The 20,554-nt window shown below is 36.0% G+C and overlaps 1 long non-coding RNA gene across 1 annotated transcript; it reads left to right on the plus strand.

Annotated features, from left to right (window-relative positions):
* The first annotated feature begins 17,348 nt into the window (after positions 1 to 17,348).
* On the plus strand, positions 17,349 to 19,086 carry LOC139867173 (uncharacterized). The gene is made up of 3 exons (XR_011765773.1): positions 17,349 to 17,397; positions 18,490 to 18,556; positions 19,025 to 19,086. It is a non-coding gene; the product is annotated as an uncharacterized lncRNA (long non-coding RNA).
* Positions 19,087 to 20,554: the final 1,468 nt, after the last annotated feature.

Below are 20,554 nucleotides of genomic sequence, written 5' to 3' on the forward strand. Positions count from 1 at the left end.
CTTATACTCCGCCCTCTGACTGTTGCAATTTTCATAGTGCCTCTTCATTGTCTCGTATTCCCTCTTTATCTCTGTGGCTATTCGTTCAGTCTTGGCTACTTTCTCCTTTTCAGCAGAAAGCTCCTTATTTGTAGTGACTTCACTATTTTGCAAGTCAGATAGGCGTTGAAGGTCATTCAAACCAGAAGCAATGTTCAGAATGATACTTTGTGCCTTAACCTTCTTGGCATCTGCATCAGATAATTTGCTGAAGAATTGAGCTAGTGAAGGACACACCATGGCATTCAAAAAAGTCACGAAATCTTCGTACGAGTGTGGTGGTCCTTTTAAAAGGGAGGAAAGCATGTTTGTGTCAAGATTGGGAAGTGTAATTTGTTGTTGAGAAGAACTAGGGCCAGCTCCTTGTTGAGCGGATGACGGAGGAATTTGACCAGTTCTTCTCCTCTTGGCAGAAGGCGGAAGAGTTGTTAATGTAGTATCTTGATGTGCTGCACTAGCTGTTGTTAAAAGAGTTCCAATATGCTTCACAACATTTCAAAGGTGGCATAAAGTATAACGCAGGGTTTGGATTATAAAATCCACCAGTGCTGGGTATGCAAGAAAACAAGTACAGGTTTTGGTATGGAATTTTGCATAATTCAGTGTTGTCATTTTCATTACCCGAGGTACGACGTTCTCTAGAGGCAACTCGATTCATACCTATGTCTTCTTCTGCTTCTTCTTCATTTTCCTCCTCCCTCATTACATCTATTTTAGGGGTATCATCAATAATTTTTTCGGTGGAAAAGGTAAGCTGTGAATACGATGATAATCGCATGGCGGTAAGCGGAGTAATTTCTGCAAAAATTAAAAAGTTACAGTGATTAAATGGATAAATAAAGAAGAACATTTTATTTAAGCATATGTAGCAAAAGTAAATGCTTACTCTTTTTCCCAGCAAGAACATAGGCATAGCCTTGTGAGATATCCCAATCGTGGCTCATGGATGTTAACGAAAGCATGTGTTCTCCATATTTAATATCATTGATTTCTTCAGCTTTAATCCTTTTAAACAAAAGGTTTTCTTTGGTGACGAGTTTTGGAAAGGTAACAGATACGGTATGCGAGTATTTGCGCCATACTCGAGTAGCTGAGTATTGTTTATCAATGGCATCTTCATTAATAAAGATAAATGAAGCATACCAATTGTCGCCAGGATGATCAAGTGCAGGTTTCAGAAACCCATGAACTTTATTGAAAGTGAACCAACCATTTTCATGGCGTGCTATACGTACCAAATGGCAAAATATTCGAATTGATGGTTCAATGCCCCTTGCGTGACAATACATTTCAAAAATCAAGATCTTTCGAATTGATGCTGGTTCGAATTGACCAACAGCAACACCGTAAAATTTGCAAACTTCTAAGAAGAAGGGTGTAAATGGCAGACGTAAGCAAAATTTGAAGAATGAATGGCCATAAATAGCAACCTTGACAGGGGGCGGTGAGCAGGCTCTGGCATTAATTGCAGGAATCACTGGTTCAACACCAGCTAATCTAGGAAAATGTTGTAGTAGCTCGCTTAAATATCTCTCATTTACTCTGCTAGGAATAGCTGCAACATCCTTTATGGCTTCCATTAATGATCTAATGAAACAGGAGGTAACGAAGGTATTGATGGAAGAAGATGAATACTGTAGAAGAAAGTTGTAAAAGTAAATGATCGGTTAGGATTTATGGTGGTTAAAAAGCAAAAGATATAACAGCTGTAATCGGTGGTGATTTTGGGGGTTTTGTTTTCAGCCACACACGTGTAAGGACAAGATAAAAAGGTGAGTACATCGAAAAGTCTTTTTACAGCTAGAGGCGCGTGCGATATAAGCAATCATCATCATGTCAGTAAAAATCACCTATCATTTAATGCCTGTGATGTTCTTCCCAATGCAAAAAGGAAAATGTGAAGACTTGGTTGGCATGCGTTATTCTAAGTTTAACAACTTAATCAGTTTTCAAATGCTTAAGTCATTAAACTAGGGGGACTTAATGGTGTATCCTATCGTATACACGCATAAAAGGCATAACGGTTGCATAAAAGTAGCATCAGGAAGGCTGGAAACAACAGTTTTGTGGAGTTAACCGTCCAACGTTCTCCGTTGTACAGGCTGCTCCGTTATGCGTAAGCCCTGAAGGCCGCCTAGCGCGTAAGCCCTATCTGGAGAACACCACCTTCAGCATAAATTTCGGATCACAAGTAACAGAACGTATCATCATCTGACACGTGTCCCCAAGCAATCTGGTGGATCTGACACTATAAATAGACCCCTTGGGTCGTCATTTTACACAGTTCAGACATTCTGACAACTTTGAGAGCTGAGACTTCACTTCTCTTTATCTCTCTACTTTCTCTTACTAGAGGTTATCCGGCTAGCATTCTTACGCTCTACGGACGACAGATTGTTTAAGCCACCCCATAAGTTTCTACACTTGTGAACCGGGTCTGCAGGGATTATTTACCGAGGGTAAAAATCAATCAGCAACACTCCGCCCTCTTAAAGGTAGATTACTTCTAGTATCTTGTTATCACACTAAGCCTTACCTCATAAGGAAATAGGTGTTAACAATATACATTTTAACTGAGTCGTTAAGTCATCGTTAGTCGTTACATGTAAGTGTTGTTTTGAAACCTTTAGTTTAACGATCTTGTTAAATGTTGTTAACCCAATGTTTATAATATCAAATGAGGTTTTAAATTATTATATTATCATGATAATATGATGTATGAATATCTCTTAAGATGATATATATACATTAAATGTCGTTACAACGATAATCGTTACATATATATCTCGTTTCAAAATCATTAAGTTAGTAGTCTTGCTTTTACATATGTAGTTCATTGTTAATATACTTAATGATATGTTTTCTTATCATAATATCATGTTAACTATATATATATCTATATATATTTCATCATATAGTTTTTACAAGTTTTAACGTTCGTGAATTACCGGTCAACTTGGGTGGTCAATTGTCTATATGAAACCTATTTCAATTAATCAAGTCTTAACAAGTTTGATTGCTTAACATGTTGAAAACACTTAATCATGTAAATAACAATTTCATTTAATATATATAAACATGGAAAATTTTGGGTCACTACAATACCTACCAGTTAAATAAATTTTGTCCCGAAATTTTAAGCAGTTGGAGGTGTTGACGTATCTTTTGGAAATAAATGCGGGTATTTCTTCTTCATCTGATCTTCTCATTCCCAGGTGAACTCGGGTCCTCTACGAGCATTCCATCGAACCTAAACAATTGGTATCTTGTTTTGCTTAAGTCTTTTAACCTCACGATCCATTATTTCGACGGGTTCTTCGATGAATTGAAGTTTTTCGTTGATTTGGATTTCATCTAACGGAATAGTGAGATCTTCTTTAGCAAAACATTTCTTCAAATTCGAGACGTGGAAAGTGTTATGTACAGCCGCGAGTTGTTGAGGTAACTCAAGTCGGTAAGCTACTGGTCGGACACGATCAATAATCTTGAATGGTCCGATATACCTTGGATTTAATTTCCCTCGTTTACCAAATCGAACAACGCCTTTCCAAGGTGCAACTTTAAGCATGACCATCTCTCCAATTTCAAATTCTATATCTTTTCTTTTAATGTCAGCGTAGCTCTTTTGTCGACTTTGGGCGGTTTTCAACCGTTGTTGAATTTGGATGATCTTCTCAGTAGTTTATTGTATTATCTTCGGACCCGTAATCTGTCTATCGCCCACTTCACTCTAACAAATTGGAGACCTGCACTTTCTACCATAAAGTGCTTCAAATGGCACCATCTCAATGCTTGAATGGTAGCTGTTGTTGTAGGAAAATTCTGCTAACGGTAGATGTCGATCCCAACTGTTTTTGAAATCAATAACACATGCTCGTAGCATGTCTTCAAGCGTTTGTATCGTCCTTTCGCTCTGCCCATCAGTTTGTGGATGATAGGCAGTACTCATGTCTAGACGAGTTCCTAATGCTTGCTGTAATGTCTGCCGAAATCTTGAAATAAATCTGCCATCCCTATCAGAGATAATAGAGATTGGTATTCCATGTCTGGAGACGACTTCCTTCAAATACAGTCGTGCTAACTTCTCCATCTTGTCATCTTCTCTTATTGGCAGGAAGTGTGCTGACTTGGTGAGACGATCAACTATTACCCAAATAGTATCAAAACCACTTGCAGTCCATGGCAATTTAGTGATGAAATCCATGGTAATGTTTTCCCATTTCCATTCCGGGATTTTGGGTTGTTGAAGTAGACCTGATGGTTTCTGATGTTCAGCTTTGACCTTAGAACAAGTTAAACATTCTCCTATGTATTTAGCAACATCGGCTTTCATACCCGGCCACCAAAAATGTTTCTTGACATCCTTGTTTCCCCGTTCCAGGATGTATTGATTATCTGGTTTGATGAGCTTCTCTAAGTACCATTTCTCTCATATCTCTAAATTTTGGTACCCAAATCCTTTCAGCCCTATACCGGGTTCCATCTTCCCGAATATTAAGATGCTTCTACGATCCTTTGGGTATTTCATCCTTTAAATTTCCCTCTTTTAAAACTCCTTGTTGCGCCTCCTTTATTTGAGTAGTAAGGTTATTGTGAATCATTATATTTATAGATTTTACACGAATGGGTTCTCTGTCCTTCCTGCTCAAGGCGTCGGCTACCACATTTGCCTTCCCTGGGTGGTAACGAATCTCAAAGTCGTAATCATTCAACAATTCAATCCACCTACGCTGCCTCATATTTAGTTGTTTCTAATTAAATAAGTGTTGAAGACTTTTGTGGTCGGTATATATAATACTTTTGACCCCATATAAGTAGTGCCTCCAAGTCTTTAATGCAAAAACAACCGCGCCTAATTCCAAATCATGCGTCGTATAATTTTGTTCGTGAATCTTCAATTGTCTAGACGCATAAGCAATCACCTTCATTCATTGCATTAATACACAACCGAGACCTTGCTTTGATGCGTCACAATAAATCACAAAATCATCATTCCCTTCAGGCAATGACAATATAGGTGCCGTAGTTAGCTTTTTCTTCAATAACTGAAACGCTTTCTCTTGTTCATCCTTCCATTCAAATTTATTCCCTTTATGCGTTAATGTAGTCAAGGGTTTTGCTATTCTGGAAAAGTCTTGGATGAACCTTCTGTAGTAACCAGCTAGTCCTAAAAACTGTCGTATGTGTTTCGGAGTTTTTGGGGTTTCCCACTTTTCAAAAGTTTCTATCTTTGCCGGATCCACCTTAATACCTTCTTTGTTCACTATGTGACCGAGGAATTGAACTTCTTCCAACCAAAATGCACACTTTGAAAACTTAGCGTACAATTCTTCCTTCCTCAATACTTCTAACACCTTTCTTAAATGTTCACCGTGTTCTTGGTCATTCTTTGAGTAAATAAGTATGTCATCAATGAAAACAATGACAAACTTGTCAAGGTATGGTGCACACACTCGGTTCATGAGGTTCATGAACACAGCTGGTGCGTTAGTCAATCCAAACGGCATAACCATAAACTCGTAATGACAGTAACGCGTCCTAAAAGCAGTCTTTGGAATATCATCCTCCTTCACCCGTATTTGATGATATCCAGAACATAAATTGATCTTCGAATAAATAGACGAGCCTTGTAGTTGATCAAATAAGTCGTCGATTCTCGGTAGTGGGTAGCGGTACTTGATGGTAAGTTTGTTCAACTCTCGGTAGTCGATACACAACCTGAATGTACCATCTTTTTTCTTGACAAACAAAACAGGAGCTCCCCACGGTGATGTGCTTGGTCGAATGAAACCACGCTCTAAAAGTTCTTGTAATTGGCTCTGAAGTTTCTTCATTTCTCTAGGTGCGAGTCTGTATGGAGCACGAGCTATTGGTGTAGCTCCCGGTACAAGGTCTATTTGAAATTCAAAGGATCGGTGTGGAGGTAGTCCCGATAATTCTTTAAGAAATACATCGGGAAATTCTTTTGCGATGGGAATATCATTGATGTTCTTTTCTTCGGAATTGACTTTCTTGACGTGTGCTAGTACCGCATAGCAACCTTTTCTTATTAGTTTTTGTTCCTTCAGGTTACTAATAAGATTTAACTTCGCGTTGCTCTTTTCTCCTTACACCATTAAGGGTTTTCCTTTTTCTCGTATAATGCAAATTGCATTTTTGTAACAAACGATCTCTGCTTTCACTTCTCTCAACCAGTCCATACCGATTATCACATCAAAACTCCCTAACTCTACTGGTATCAAGTCAATCTTAAATGTTTCGCTAACCAGTTTAATTTCTCGATTCCGACATATATTATCTGCTGAAATTATTTTACCATTTGCTAATTCGAGTAAAAATCTACTATCCAAAGGCGACAATGGGCAACTTAATTTAGCACAAAATTCTCTACTCTTATAGCTTCTATCCGCACCCGAATCAAATAAAACATAAGCAGATTTATCGTCAATAAGAAACGTACCCGTAACAAGCTCCGGGTTTTCCTGTGCCTCTGCCGCATTAATATTGAAAACTCTTCTGCGGCCTTGTCCATTTGTGTTCTCCTGGTTCGGGCAATTTCTAATAATGTGACCCGGTTTTCCATATTTATAACAAACTACATTGGCATAACTTGCTCCGACACTAGTTGCTCCGCCATTACTCGTTCCAACACCATTTGTTCCTTTCGTTCGGTTAACCCCTGGTCCGTAGACCTCACACTTCGCCGCGCTATGACCATTTCTTTTACACTTGTTGCAAAATTTGGTGCAGAACCCCGAGTGATACTTTTCACACCTTTGGCATAGCTGCTTCTGATTGTTGTTGTTGTTGCGGTTGTTATTGTTGTTGGGATGATTGTTGTAGTTGTTGTTGTTGTTGTTGTTATTGTTGTTGTTGTTGTTGTTGTTGGGCCGTTTGTTGTAGTTGCGATTGATGTTGCGATTGTTGGGATAGTTGTTGCGATTATTGTTGTAATTGCTGTTGTTGTTGTATTAGTGATGCTTATCACCGTTTTCCTCCCACTTTCTTTTGACTTGCTTCACATTGGCCTCTTCAGCCACCTGTTCTTTAATTCTTTCCTCAATCTGGTTCACTAGTTTGTGAGCCATTCTATATGCCTGTTGTATGGAGGCGGGCTCGTGTGAACTTATATCTTCTTGGATTCTTTCCGGTAATCCTTTCACAAACGCGTCAATCTTCTCTTCCCCATCTTCGAACGCTCCCGGACACAATAGGCACAATTCTGTGAATCGTCTTTCGTACGTGGTAATATCAAATCCTTGGGTTCGTAACCCTCTAAGTTCTGTCTTGAGCTTATTGACCTCGGTTCTGGGACGGTACTTCTCATTCATCAAGTGCTTGAATGCTGACCACGGTAGTGTGTAAGCATCATCTTTTCCCACTTGCTCTAGATAGGTATTCCACCATGTTAACGTAGAACCTCTGAAGGTATGCGTAGCGTACTTCACTTTGTCCTCTTCAGTACACTTACTTATGGCAAACACCGATTCGACCTTCTCGGTCCACCGTTTCAATCCGATCGGTCCTTCGGTTCCATCAAATTCCAAAGGTTTGCAGGCAGTGAATTCTTTGTAGGTGCATCCTACACGATTTCCTGTACTGCTAGATCCAAGGTTATTGTTGGTATGTAGCGCAGCCTTTACTGCGGCTATGTTTGAAGCAAGAAAGGCACGAAATTCCTCTTCGCTCATATTCAAGGTGTGTCGAGTAGTCGGTGCCATTTCCTTCAAAATAGTCAAATGAAACGAGTTAATCATATAGAATATCAAGAGTAGTCAATAGTATTTCGTAGCGTAATATGAACTTATTTATAAATGCTCTTTCTTCATATTAGCGTTTTATACTCTTTAATTCGGGTAGTACCTACCCGTTAAATTCATACTTAGTAGCTAATATACAATTCAACTACTACAATTCTATATGAAAAACTGATTATAATAATATTTCGCGTTCAAACTTTTTCACAATATTTTACAAACTTACAATACCGCTTATTTTACATATAACATGAAATATAGCACACAATAACTTTGATACAAGATAGTTGTGAAGATAATTCTAGCTAGTACACAAGTCGTTCAGCAAAGGCAATAAAGACACGTAATTCATACGTCCAGAAACAAGTCATGCATTCTGGTTTTACTAGGACTACTTCCCATCCTTGGTCTTGTGGAACATAACCGTTATGGCCATTGATAAGACAGCATGTTGTAATGTCGTCAAAGGGACGAGGGTTACGTAATGTCCAACAGTCCCATAACAATCTAAAAACTTTGTTTCTCACCCCAACTACTGAGTCCATCACTTGTGAGAACGTTTTGTTTAATAGTTGTAGCCCGATGTTCTTGTTCTCACTTTGGTGAGAAGCGAACATTACTAACCCGTAAGCATAACATGCTTCTTTATGTTGCATGTTAGCTGCTTTTTCTAAATCACGAAGTCCTATATTCGGATATATTGAGTCAAAATAATTTCTTAACCCGTTGCGTAAAATAGCATTTGGGTTCCCCGCAATATATGCATCAAAGTAAACACATCGTAACTTATGGATTTCCCAATGTGATATCCCCCATCTTTCGAATGAAAGCCTTTTATAAACCAAGGCATTCTTGGAACATTCTTCGAATGTCTTACAAACTAATCTCGCCTTAAATAGTTGTGCCGAGGAATTCTGACCGACTCTAGACAAGATTTCATCAATCATGTCTCCGGGTAGGTCTCTTAAAATATTGGGTTGTCTATCCATTTTTGTGTTTTTATACTGTAAAATAGACAAGAGTTAGATTCATAAAAAAAATACTTATTAATACAAGCAATTTTTACATATATCATAAAGTATAAACACACTATATTACATATATTACACCACATGAATACAACTATCTTATTCCGACTCGCTCGTTTCTTCTTCTTCGGTTTTGGTTCGTTTTGCCAAGTTCCTAGGGATATATGATGTTCCCCTAATACGAGCCGTCGTTTTCCACATTGGTTTAGAAAAACCTGGTGGTTTAGAGGTTCCCAGGTTATTGTCAGAACTTAAAAAATACGGGTGTTGACGATACATATAAAGTTCATCGGGTTTGGAATCAAATTTCTCTATTTTTATGCCCTTTCCCTTATTGTTCTCTTTTGCCTTATTAAATTGTGTTGGGGTAATTTCTATAATATCATCGGAATCCTTGTCGGGATCCGATTCATCAGAGAATTGGTAATCCTCCCAATACTTTGCTTCCTTGGCGGAAACACCATTGACCATAATTAACTTTGGTCGGTTGGTTGAGGATTTTATTCTACTTAACCGTTTTATTATTTCCCCCACTGGTTCTATTTCTTCTTCCGGTTCTGATTCTTCTTCCGTTTCCGATTCTTCTTCCGGTTCCGACTCTTCTTCCGGTTCCTTTTCGGGAACTTGTGAATCAGTCCACGAATCATTCCAATTTACATTTGACTCTTCATTATTATTAGGTGATTCAATGGGACTTGTTCTAGAGGTAGACATCTATCACATAATATCAAACGTGTTAAGAGATTAATATATCACATAATATTCACATGTTAAAAATATATAGTTTCCAACAAAATTTGTTAAGCAATCATTTTTCAAGTAAACACGGTCGAAGTCCAGACTCACTAATGCATCCTAACAAACTCGATAAGACACACTAATGCAAAATTTTGGTTCTCTAAGACCAACGCTCGGATACCAACTGAAATGTCTCGTTCATATTGATTATAAACGTTCCATATTAATTGATTTCGTTGCGAGGTTTTGACCTCTATATGGGACATTTTTCAAAGACTGCATTCATTTTTAAAACAACCATAACCTTTATTTTATCAATAAAGGTTTCAAAAGCATTACGTAGATTATCAAATAATGATAATCTAAAATATACTGTTTACACACGACCATTACATAATGGTTTACAATAGAAATATATTACATCGACATATATTTCTTGAATGCAGTTTTTACATAATATCATACAAACATGGACTCCAAATCTTGTCCTTATTTTAGTATGCAACAGCGGAAGCTCTTAATATTCATCTGAGAATAAACATGCTTTAAACGTCAACAAAAATGTTGGTGAGTTATAGGTTTAACCTATATATATATATATATATATATATATATATATATATATATATATATATATATATATATATATATATATATATATATCAAATCGTAACAATAGACCACAAGATTTCATATTTCAATATACATCCCATACATAGAGATAAAAATCATTCATATGGGGAACACCTGGTAACCGACATTAACAAGATGCATATATAAAAATATCCCCATCATTCCGGGACACCCTTTGGATATGATATAAATTTCGAAGTACTAAAGCATCCGGTACTTTGGATGGGGTTTGTTAGGCCCAATAGATCTATCTTTAGGATTCGCGTCAATTAGGGTGTCTGTTCCCTAATTCTTAGATTACCAGACTTAATAAAAAGGGGCATATTCGATTTTGGTAATTCAACCATAGAATGTAGTTTTACGTACTTGTGTCTATTTTGTAAATCATTTATAAAACCTGCATGTATTCGCATCCCAAAAATATTAGATTTTAAAAGTGGGACTATAACTTACTTTCACATATTTTTACTTCGTCGGGAAGTAAGACTTGGTCACTGGTCGATTCACGAACCTATAACAAATATGTACATATATATCAAAGTATATTCAAAATATATTTACAATACTTTTAATACATTTTGATGTTTTAAGTTTATTAAATCAGCTGTCCTCGTTAGTAACCTACAACTAGTTGTCCAACGTTAGATGTACAGAAAAAAATTGATATATATTATCTTGAATCAATCCACGACCCAGTGTATACACGTCTCAGGCTAAATCACAACTCAAAGTATATATATTTTTGGAATCAACCTCAACCCTGTTTATATAACTCCCACATTACTGCATATAGAGTGTCTATGGTTGTTCCAAATAATATATACACATGGGTCGATATGATATGTCAAAACATTTGCATACGTGTCTATGGTATCCCAAGATTACATAATATATTAGAATACATGTATAATACAATATAAGTTAGCTAGGATATGATTAATATAGATTTGTTACCAATTTTCACGTTGCTACAACAAGAAAAATTATTCAATTTTGTTTTACCCATAACTTCTTCATTTTAATTCCGTTTTGAGTGAATCAAATTGCTATGGTTTCATATTGAACTCTATTTTGTGAATCTAAATAGAAAAAGTATAGGTTTATAGTCGGAAATATAAGTTACAAGTTGTTTTTGTAAAGGTAGTCATTTCAGTCGAAAGAACGACGTCTAGATGACCATTTTAGAAAGCATACTTCCACTTTGAGTTTAACCATGATTTTTGGATATAGTTTCATGTTCATAAGAAAAATCATTTTCCCAGAAGAACAACTTTTAAATCAAAGTTTATCATAGTTTTTAATTAACTAACCCAAAACAGCCCGCGGTGTTACTACGACGGCGTAAATCCGGTTTTACGGTGTTTTTCGTGTTTCCAGGTTTTAAATCATTAAGTTAGCATATCATATAGATATAGAACATGTGTTTAGTTTATTTTAAAAGTCAAGTTAGAAGGATTAACTTTTTTTTGCGAACAAGTTTAGAATTAACTAAACTATGTTCTAGTGATTACAAGTTTAAACCTTCGAATAAGATAGCTTTATATGTATGAATCGAATGATGTTATGAACATCATTACTACCTCAAGTTTTCTGGATAAAGCTACTGGAAATGAGAAAAATAGATCTAGCTTCAAAGGATCCTTGGATGGCTTGAAAGTTCTTGAAGCAAAATCATGACACGAAAAACAAGTTCAAGTAAGATTTCCACTCGAAATAAGATTGTTATAGTTATAGAAATTGAATCAAAGTTTGAATATGAGTATTACCTTGTATTAGAAAGATATCTTACTGTAAATAAGAAAGATTTCTTGAGGTTGGATGATCAATCTACAAGATTGGAAGTAAGCTAGCAAACTTGGAAGTATTCTTGATTTTATGAAAGCAGAACTTGTAGAATTTATGAAGAACACTTAGAACTTGAATATAGAACTTGAGAGAGATCAATTAGATGAAGAAAATTGAAGAATGAAAGTGTTTGTAGGTGTTTTTGGTCGTTGGTGTATGGATTAGATATAAAGGATATGTAATTTTGTTTTCATGTAAATAAGTCATGAATGATTACTCATATTTTTGTAATTTTATGAGATATTTCTTGCTAGTTGTAACATCCCGCGTTTTTCCGTTAAATTTATTTTAACACCGTCTTTTTTTTTAAAATAATATCTTTCGTTATTTAAATTCGTATTTTCCGTTGACTAACGTTCATAATATTCCCGTTATTTAATTATAACATCACTCGTTTACTCGAGCATTTTTAAAATATTCGTTTGGTTAATTCCCGTACCCGCTTTGAAACTTGAGGGACCGAACTTGCCAAGGGATCAAACTAGTTGACTAGGTCAACTAGTCAATCCCACCACCACCACTCATTATCCACCACTTTCTTTTTCCATTTTCTTAACACTTTCACCCTTTTCTCTCAAATCCTCTCAACAAAGATCATCATCCAAATCCAAATCAAGAAGCAAACATCAAAACAAATTACATATTCGTGATCCTCTCTTCATCCTCTACATTTTGGTACCAATTTCATCAAGTTTGGGTAACATTTCTAAAACTCTAGATTTTCTCTAAATTCGTGTTTTTATACTTGAAATGGTGTTAGTTAGTGTCTATGGCTCGTGTGTAACATGAATATATATTTTGTTTGCTCGATTTGTTGTTTTAAGTAACTAGTTTGAACATTTGAAATGGGTTTGCTTAATCTTGCATTTTGGAAGATTAAATGTTGTTTAAATGTTAAAGTTCATGTATCAAAAGTGTTACTAGCATCATTAGCTTCATTTTGATGTGTAAGTTGATTTAGAAAAGCTTCATTTACAAAATGGTTGAATTCATGATTTTGGTTAGGGTTTAATGAACTTTAAAACGAGATTTTGATGTATTGAATGCTTGTTAATGTTGTTAGTAAGTATTTAATTGTATTGTATGTTTCATTACCTTCAAAACGGCATATAATACATGTAAATTGGATTCCCGAATCATAAAATACGTTTTACGAACTTGAAACTTTGAAAATAAACCTTTCTTGATCAATTGACGAGTTTTTGGTTATTGTAATTAATGTTTTTGCTTGTGAAAGGTAGTTAATTGTATTCCTTGTCAAAAGAGATTTCCAATGATATAAGATGCGTATTCTAAGTGTTTACGGTTTGCGTTTTGTGCTAAATTGAATTTTGGATCAAGACTTGAACTTTTGAAACTGACCAGGTACCAGGCCACGCCTAATGTCGCGGCGCGACACCTCTGGCCGCGGCGCGGCAATAGCCGTGTTTGGGTTCTGACCTACTTTGTCAAATTTCGAAAAATGTTTGCTATGCTACGCACCTCCGATTAACATGTAACTTGGCCAACATGCTCATATATGACTTCTAAGCTTAGAAAAATAGTTTGGGACCCGACCCGAACGTGTTGACTTTTTCGTTGACTTTGACCAAGTTTGAATTTTAGTCAAACTTAACCAAACGTTTATGCAATCGTTCTAATCTTCTTTTATACTTGATTCTTGCATGAAACTTGACAACGTGATTCACATGCTATATTATTCGAGTCATAACGAGCCATAGGACTAATTGAACACATTTCGCCCGACCTTGTGTCGTAACCGGTTAATTGATACAACTTACTGGTTTAGGTCAAGGCTAAGCAACATTCATGCACACGTTTACTTTGTGAAGTACATTTATACTCGTGTACTCGAGGTGAGATCATAGTCCCATCTTTCAACAACTTTTATGCTTTAAACTATGGGATGAGAAACATATACGTATCATACTTTTACACTTGAACACAAGTTCGAAAACGAACATTCCACGTACGGGTTTGAACAAAAAGCCTCAATTCAATTATCATTAGTTACACTTGCAGGGTGTAAACGTGAACTTATATTATGTGATCACATGGGCTTGACGAGCCTCATTCGGACGGTTCGCTACCGTTAGCGGATGAAATATATTTTCGGGTCTAGTGTATGTTCTAACACTACGCAAAGGGTGCAAAACAGTTAAGTTTGATAATTGGGTGCCCGGGATACAAATAACAACTTTTGGAATGCAAATGATTTTGATAATCATCTTATATTAAATCTTGTGGTTCAAATACAACGTTTACTAAAACACCTATGATTTTCACCAACGTTTTTCGTTGACAGTTTTCTATATGTTTCTCAGGTTCATACTTGGGTATTTGATACATGCTTCCACGTACACTCATACTTGCTTGGGGTCAAGCATACACGCATACACTCTGATTTCTTTCTTGGGGTCAAGCATACATACATACATACATACGCTAGTGATAGCACCTTTGGATTCAAACATATCGTTTACATACTTACGCTATTTATAGCAACCGTGATTTTAAACTAATTATGTCGCAAGTTATCTCATTTATAATTTATACTTTTGCAAACTTAAAATTGTTGTCTAACGGTTTTGTAAACTAAACTTTGTAAGTTTTGTACGTTTCAAATGAATGCGACATAATTTTGGTCAAACGTGTCTCATATAGGGACTACGACCACGTAACGGGACCTAAGTTAATGGCGCCGTCAATGACGATTTTGTCGGGTCGTTACAGATGGTATCAGAGCATTGGTTGTAGGGAACTAGGATGTGCATTAGTGTGTCTGACAGAGTCGTTGGGACGCATTAGTGAATCTAGACTACAACCGGATAGTTAGCCATTGCATTCTGACATACATTTGCTATAGATAGCACTTACTTGACTACTTGTGCATTATACTTGAATCATTCTTAGGCAAACTTCTTGATGGTACCAAGCTTTCATCATACGAATCCGTATTCTGCCACTTTCTGGTAACACACGTAAATTCAAGATTCATACACGTATGGATGACGACGACTTCATTAGTCACACTTGTTCGGGAACTCTGTCTCCCGGATTGTTAATTGCCACCGTTTCAACTTACTATTGGTTTCCCACTGGTGTTTCTTACTATCTACTTTTTGGTGTTACTACCATCACTACTCTAGGTGAGTATCGTCATCAACATTTATCACTACGGTTGCGTGCTACTCGTTATCATGACTCGTTACTCTTTTCATACCTGAATACATTATTGTCTGACTCGAACCGCTTTGACGTGAACAAACATTTATACACTTCCCTCGGGGAACGCTTCTTTAGAGTTGCAGAAATTCTTTCGATTTAATACGAGTCACGTTTGAGACGTCGTTACACTTTGTTCATTCTAGATCTTCACAGTTACACGAACTTGATGTTATGGAGTGATGTGGGAATGGAGGTATGAGTTAGCGTTATATAACGACACTCGATCAACGTGGTTATATTACGGTAAGCCATACCAAAGTTCTAATGATTCGTGATGGTGATTGGACTCGATCAACCTAATCACCACCATGTGCCATGTACATGACTTCATTTTTCTTGTTTGAATATCCAAAAACTCCGAGAATGTTGATAACAACCATACCAGGGACACATCTTCGATTATTGTCGAACCATACCCATGCTTCCGAAGGAATGATAAATTCTTTCATTTTCAAACATACGTTACACGTGTATACTATCTCGTTTTCGTATAATTTTATCGACGAACTACAAATGCTTGGTATGCTCACATCGAGGCGGAAACCTCTCTCGCCTTACACTCGCACTTTTGTATAAGGAAATATTTATTTCAAATTCTCAATGGAGGGATAGACTCTTCACATTATACAAGTATTCACCACGAGGGTGAATAGTCCTAATGAACGTTTTTCAGAACCCGATACGAAACTTGCTCTAATAAACGTCTTCGAAAACCGATAAATTTTCCGCGGCGCGAAATTCTTGAGAAACAAAAACTTGTTCGAAATATATCTTGTGGAGATATACTTCGTTTCGGATCGAGATCCTCGTTTCACTTCTAGATTTCGAGGTGCCTTACAAAAAGCCTCGGGACCACGTTTAAACATGAGTACAACACATCAACCACAACCCGACGGACCGAGCAAACATACGATTCAAACCTTAGAAACCATAAAATGAATTTGCGTTATCAACTTCAATTTACTTGAGAAAAGTAGTTGCCTTTAGCCGAATTCTCTTACTACAATAATTTTCATTCGAGTATTAACGTCACACTTTTCGAGGACCCGTATAGCCGCAATTATCGTTTTCTTAATCGTTGAGCCGAAGTAGGTGACAAGCAAACCACCGGACCCGAACTCATTCATGAAACAACCGAAAAATTATTCAATTCCAAGAAGGGCTCAAGACGGCCCGTATTCGCCAAAAGAGCTACACCGATGTTAGACGTAAACATTTCAAATTCTAAGTGGGCAACCGCGTAATGTTAAAAGTCGCACCTTGAGAAGGTGCAATCCGTTTCGGGAAACATAGAAAGCTAAATCTGCGATACACAAAACCTTTTAGAATCCGGGGACGTTTTGAACCCGTTACTAGCCGTTTAGATTTTCCGACACGTTTGAGTCTCCGTTCATCCTACATTCTATGAATCAACTTACAGAAGTGTCTTGCGAAACAAGAACTTGTTATTCCTTGCGATGAACTTACTATCGATGACAAACTTCACTTCCTAGGAGGACCGGTTGAATTATAAATCGTGAAACCAAACTTTAAAACAACGTAAAATCCCAAATGTCAAGGTTCGTTGAAATACTCAAGGAAGTACCTTCACTTATTCGTAGAATCGGCAACACAACATTTCGAAGAAGAAACAACTACTACTTCCAACTAAATTTCGGGACGAAATTTCTTTTAAGGTGTAGGTAATGTAACATCCCGCGTTTTTCCGTTAAATTTATTTTAACACCGTCTTTTTTTTTTAAAATAATATCTTTCGTTATTTAAATTCGTATTTTCAGTTGACTAGCGTTCATAATATTCCCGTTATTTAATTATAACATCACTCGTTTACTCGAGCGTTTTTAAAATATTCGTTTGGTTAATTCCCGTACCCGCTTTGAAACTTGAGGGACCGAACTTGCCAAGGGATCAAACTAGTTGACTAGGTCAACTAGTCAATCCCACCACCACCACTCATTATCCACCACTTTCTTTTTCCATTTTCTTAACACTTTCACCATTTTCTCTCAAATTCTCTCAACAAAGATCATCATCCAAATCCGAATCAAGAAGCAAACATCAAAACAAATTACATATTCGTGATCCTCTCTTCATCCTCTACATTTTGGTACCAATTTCATCAAGTTTGGGTAACATTTCTAAAACTCTAGATTTTCTCTAAATTCTTGTTTTTATACTTGAAATGGTGTTAGTTAGTGTCTATGGCTCGTGTGTAACATGAATATATATTTTGTTTGCTCGATTTGTTGTTTTAAGTAACTAGTTTGAACATTTGAAATGGGTTTGCTTAATCTTGCATTTTGGAAGATTAAATGTTTTTTAAATGTTAAAGTTCATGTATCAAAAGTGTTACTAGCATCATTAGCTTCATTTTGATGTGTAAGTTGATTTAGAAAAGCTTCATTTACAAAATGGTTGAATTCATGATTTTGGTTAGGGTTTAATGAACTTTAAAACGAGATTTTGATGCATTGAATGCTTGTTAATGTTGTTAGTAAGTATTTAATTGTATTGTATGTTTCATTACCTTCAAAACGGCATATAATACATGTAAATTGGATTCCCGAATCATAAAATACGTTTTACAAACTTGAAACTTTGAAAATAAACCTTTCTTGATCAATTGACGAGTTTTCGGTTATTGTAATTGATGTTTTTGCTTGTGAAAGGTAGTTAATTGTATTCCTTGTCAAAAGAGCTTTCCAATGATATAAGATGCGTATTCTAAGTGTTTACGGTTTGCGTTTTGTGCTAAATTGAATTTTGGATCAAGACTTGAACTTTTGAAACTGACCAGGTACCAGGCCACGCCTAATGTCGCGGCGCGACACCTCTGGCCGCGGCGCGGCAATAGCCGTGTTTGGGTTCTGACCTACTTTGTCAAATTTCGAAAAATGTTTGCTATGCTAGGCACCTCCGACTAACATGTAACTTGGCCAACATGCTCATATATGACTTCTAAGCTTAGAAAAATAGTTTGGGACCCGACCCGAACGTGTTGACTTTTTCGTTGACTTTGACCAAGTTTGAATTTTAGTCAAACTTAACCAAACGTTTATGCAATCATTCTAATCTTCTTTTATACTTGATTCTTGCATAAAACTTGACAACGTGATTCACATGCTATATTATTCGAGTCATAACGAGCCATAGGACTAATTGAACACATTTCGCCCGACCTTGTGTCGTAACCGGTTAATTGATACAACTTACTTGTTTAGGTCAAGGCTAAGCAACATTCATGCACACGTTTACTTTGTGAAGTACATTTATACTCGTGCACTCGAGGTGAGATCATAGTCCCATCTTTCAACAACTTTTATGCTTTAAACTATGGGATGAGAAACATATACGTATCATACTTTTACACTTGAACACAAGTTCGAAAACGAACATTCCACGTACGGGTTTGAACAAAAAGCCTCAATTCAATTATCATTAGTTACACTTGCAGGGTGTAAACGTGAACTTATATTATGTGATCACATGGGCTTGACGAGCCTCATTCGGACGGTTCGCTACCGTTAGCGGATGAAATATATTTTCGGGTCTAGTGTATGTTCTAACACTACGCAAAGGGTGCAAAACAGTTAAGTTTGATAATTGGGTGCCCGGGATACAAATAACAACTTTTGGAATGCAAATGATTTTGATAATCATCTTATATTAAATCTTGTGGTTCAAATACAACGTTTACTAAAACACCTATGATTTTCACCAACGTTTTTCGTTGACAGTTTTCTATATGTTTCTCAGGTTCATACTTGGGTATTTGATACATGCTTCCGCGTACACTCATACTTGCTTGGGGTCAAGCATACATGCATACACTCTGATTTCTTGCTTGGGGTCAAGCATACATACATACATACATACGCTAGTGATAGCACCTTTGGATTCAAACATATCGTTTACATACTTACGCTATTTATAGCAACCGTGATTTTAAACTAATTATGTCGCAAGTTATCTCATTTATAATTTATACTTTTGCAAACTTAAAATTGTTGTCTAACGGTTTTGTAAACTAAACTTTGTAAGTTTTGTACGTTTCAAATGAATGCGACATAATTTTGGTCAAACGTGTCTCATATAGGGACTACGACCACGTAACGGGACCTAAGTTAACGGCACCGTCAATGACGATTTTGTCGGGTCGTTACACTAGTTGCCAAATAATGGTTCCCACATGTGTTAGGTGACTCACATGGGCTGCTAAGAGCTGATCATTGGAGTGTATATACCAATAGTACATACATCTAAAAGCTGTGTATTGTACGAGTACGAATACGGGTGCATACGAGTAGAATTGTTGATGAAACTGAACGAGGATGTAATTATAAGCATTTTTATTAAGTAGAAGTATTCTGATAAGTGTCTTGAAGTCTTTCAAAAGTGTATGAATACATATTAAAACACTACATGTATATACATTTTAACTGAGTCGTTAAGTCATCGTTAGTCGTTACATGTAAGTGTTGTTTTGAAACCTTTAGGTTAACGATCTTGTTAAATGTTGTTAACCCAATGTTTATAATATCAAATGAGATTTTAAATTATTAAATTATCATGATAATATGTTGTATGAATATCTCTTAATATGATATATATACATTAAATGTCGTTACAACGATAATCGTTACATATATGTCTCGTTTCAAAATCATTAAGTTAGTAGTCTTGGTTTTACATATGTAGTTCATTGTTAATATACTTAATGATATGTTTACTTATTATAATATCATGTTAACTATATATATATATATATATATATATATATATATATATATATATATATATATATATATATATATATATATATATATATATATCCATATATATGTCATCATATAGTTTTTACAAGTTTTAACGTTCGTTAATCACCGGTCAACTTGGGTGGTCAATTATCTATATGAAACCTATTTCAATTAATCAAGTCCTAACAAGTTTGATTGCTTAACATGTTAGAAACACTTAATCATGTAAATAACAATTTCATTTAATATATATAAACATGGAAAATTTCGGGTCACTACATTACCTACCCGTTAAAAGTGTTTCACTATTAGCAGTTTGTACAATAAATCTTTGAATTACAATCTTTATGAAAACATATATGCATATATATTTTCTTCAGACGTAATCATGGATTTAATGAGTCAATGTCATATTGAACTCATCAGATTTACGGCTAGAACTAGAGTACATAATCTCTAAAACATTAGGGATTACATAATCGCCATGAAGGACGAAGATAGTTTATGTAGAACGATTCGTAGAACGATG

Source organism: Rutidosis leptorrhynchoides, chromosome 9, assembly GCF_046630445.1.
Source record: "Rutidosis leptorrhynchoides isolate AG116_Rl617_1_P2 chromosome 9, CSIRO_AGI_Rlap_v1, whole genome shotgun sequence".
Taxonomy (NCBI): Eukaryota; Viridiplantae; Streptophyta; class Magnoliopsida; order Asterales; family Asteraceae; genus Rutidosis; species Rutidosis leptorrhynchoides.